The 3408-nt window shown below is 55.5% G+C and overlaps 1 pseudogene; it reads right to left on the bottom strand.

The window, feature by feature from the left end:
• Positions 1 to 229: 229 nt before the first annotated feature.
• On the bottom strand, positions 230 to 402 carry LOC142766167 (U2 spliceosomal RNA; annotated as a pseudogene).
• Between the last annotated feature and the right edge of the window lie 3006 nt (positions 403 to 3408).

Genomic DNA, 3408 nt, shown 5'->3' with positions numbered 1-3408 from the left:
AAGAGACCCTCCATATATGAAATACACACGGAAACATTTATTTTCCCAGAGCAATCGTAAGTGTAAACACAGCTAGCGCACTCCCTGCACGCGAATACCGCGTCAGCCGGGGCGGCGTGCCGCCACCGTCTCGGACACTCGACGCACCCAAGCCGTTTACCCCGGTATCATGGGTAAATCCGAACACTCCTTCTATCATTGAATTTATTGTCGAACTCACCCCGCAGGGGGTGAGTGGGCCGATCCCGGAGGTAGTGCAATACCGGGCCAACCCGTGGCGGAGGTGAAGCAAGCTTCAAGCACTCCGCCGCATCACAAAAATAAGTTTAATATCTTGGATCCAAATAGGATCCGTATCAGATATTAAGCTGATAAGAACAGATACTACACAAGGAGAAGTTTATTCAACTCTCAACGCATGAAACAAAAAAAAAACAGTACAGTATGCACCGCCGGGTAATCGGCTGATAACTACATCAAAAACATGAGTTACTTATAGCACAGAAAAAAAACAGAGTAACATTGAACAACGGATGTGTGTATATACAAAGGTGAGTAAACAAGGCGTACAGAGAAACGAAAAAAACACGCGGGCTATATACATATATACAATGCCGGAAAACAAGATGAGCAATGGATATCAGTTTCCCCACGAATGAATATAGACGCTGGGGGGGGGGGGGGTACACAACAAGGTCTGAGTTACACCTCAAAAGATTGACACATGGGATGCATGTAGAACGCACAACTTAAACATAAGGTGTTGGAGCCGGAGGGGGGGGGGGGGGGGTTAGAAGGGAGTGATTGGGGCGGCTAGCTTGCCGTCCCTGAGGAAGAAAAATTTCGTATGCCAGCGGCGGAGGAACTTTTCCTCGCCGCTGGCTTCGAGTTCGGCCGATAAATAGGCCCACAGCAGCCTTCGGATCCTCGAGACTGCCGGAAACGCGGCTCGTACTGGTTTCCTGCGCGCTTCCGCAAGCGACCGCCTCTGCCATAAAACCAACACTGTGAAAATCACCACGAGTTGGGCGAAGGCGCCTTTGTTACGTTTGTGGTTGGGAGGGGTGCGGATGCCGAAGGAGTGGGCCACCATGCGCCACACGGGTTTCACCGCGACGCATTCAAACAACGCGTGCTCCTGCGTTTCCACGACGCGACAGTTGGGGCAGCTAGCATTCGGGACTATGCCTAATTTGTTAAGGCGCTGTCTTGTAGGTAGGACGTGCCAGGCCTTTTTAAGGAGCAAATCGTGCGCCTCGCGGGGGATGCCGCAACGGAGGGAGCCAAGTTCGCTCTGCGCGCGCTTGGCCCGTTTTCGGTCGGCATCGCTTAGCTGGTTCATCGTGATGGCCTCGACGATGCGTGCTGGCGGGTCTTCGTCTACGTCACAGCCGGGTAGTTCATTCCCCAACATGCGCATTGTTGCCGCTGCCGTTTTATAGTAGGGCGCGGGTGCTTCAGCAAAAGGACCGGTGTGTCGGCCAGCGTCCAGCCAGTCGTGCCTGGCACCGCTCCAGTAGAGGAGGAGGTTGTGGCCAACGTAATCGCTCGCGCGCGCGAGCGCTCGGGCGGTTTTAAGGGCTAGAATTCTGCCTGCGCTCTGTACATGTGGAAGGCCGAGACCCCCTTCGGATACTGCCAGGTGTAAGAGGTGTCTTTTTAAAGGTGGCGGCTTCCCTTCCCACAAGTACGCCGTGATGAGCTTGGACAGCTGGTTTATCGTCCTTGCGGGCATCACTGCTACTCGACTTGCGTACAAAGCAAGTGCGCAAATACTCGTTTTAACCGCCAGCGCTTTCTCGCGCAACGAGAGGTCTCGCAGGCCTGCACGCTCTGCCATTTGAGCGGCCCTTTCAAGGACGCGGGACCACGTTGACGGTGCGACTCCCTCGCTCGAAAAATATATCCCGAGTACCTTTACTGTGTTGACCGCTTGAAAGGTGCCGATGGCATGCGCAGGGAAATTGCCGAAGCGAAGGGCCCTGCACTTTTCCTCGTTCAGCTGCGCTCCGGACGCTGCCGCGTAGAATGCGAAGAGCTGACGAAAACGGTCGAGGCTACTGGCGTCCCTCACGAAAAGGGAGATGTCATCGGCATAACCAAGGATCTTTAGTTCCGCAGTTCCTGTGAGCGGGAGGCCCCGAATACGCGTGTCACCGGCTACGGACGTGAGCAGGGGCTCTATGGAAAGCACAAACAGGGTCGGGCCAAGTGGGCATCCCTGTCTGATCCCACGCGTGTACTGGAAGGTGTCCGTAGTGGAGCCGTTCACAACCACATGGCACCTGAGGTCCGAGTAGAGGAGCTTGATGATGTTAACAAACCCTGCCGGGAGGCCAAACTCTCGGAGCGTTTCGAACAGGTAGGCGTGCCTGACCCGGTCGAAGGCCTTGGCCTGGTCGAGGGAAAGAAAAGCTCCTGATACTCTTTTCTCGGTGGCGTACTGAAAGGCGTCTCTAGTCATGTTCAGGTTGGCAAACAGTGATCTGCCCGGAACTGCGCAGGTTTGGTGCGGCGCGATGATGTCCGGCAGAAAGGTCTTTAAACGGCTGTTTAGAATAGAGGCGACAATCTTGTAATCCGCATTCAGTAGCGTGATAGGGCGCCATGACGTGGGGTCGTTCGGTGGTGAGCCTTCCTTAAGTATCAGGACCACGCGCCCCATGGCAAACGAGGCGGGTTTCGCGTGGCCTTCGAGAATGCTGTTGATTACGCCAAGTAGCGTCTCGCTCAGGATACTAAAAAAGGTCGCATAAAACCCTGCAGTGAGGCCATCCGCGCCGGGAGCTGAGTTCGGTGGCATAGACTGGATGGCGGCCCACAATTCCTGCATCGTCGCTGCGCCGCATAAGGTCGGGCATTCACCTTCATCGAGGTGTTTCAAGAATTGGTACAGTTCTGACCGGTGCGGTAGCTCCGATGAGGTCGTTATGGGCTCCGGTTCGCGGAAAGCGGTCTCGAAGTGGCGTCGAAAGGTCGCCTCGATCTCTGCTGGGTCTTCCGTGAGTGTGCCGTCTGGGCGCCTTACTTGTAGGATCCGTACTGAGCCGTTGCCGCTTACTTCGCGCAGGTCCTCTTCCCGGTGCCCCTCTGAGGTGGTTCGGAACGCGCACTTCTCGCCGGTGATGGCTCGTTGCAGTCGTGCATGCTGTACCTTAAGCGCGGCAAGATAGTCGCGAGTGCAGGAAGTGAGACACTCGGCGTTCTGGACGATGCGCATCCTGCGCAGCAGCTCGTTCATCTGAGCCGTAATGCGTTTTTTTCTCGCTCTGCCCTCTTGTTGTAAATGCGCCTTCCAGGTCGCCTTGAGGTCGTCCCAGACGGCCGGGGTCACTCGGGGGGTCGCTCTGATTGTGGCTTCAATGCGTTGCTGCATCAGGGGGGTGGAAACCGGGTCATTTAATAAAG

The sequence above is a fragment of the Rhipicephalus microplus genome, chromosome 6, assembly GCF_043290135.1.
Source record: "Rhipicephalus microplus isolate Deutch F79 chromosome 6, USDA_Rmic, whole genome shotgun sequence".
NCBI lineage: Eukaryota > Metazoa > Arthropoda > Arachnida > Ixodida > Ixodidae > Rhipicephalus > Rhipicephalus microplus.
The sequence above is the reverse complement of the archived record's forward strand: the minus strand, read 5'-3'. Positions and strand labels throughout refer to the sequence as shown.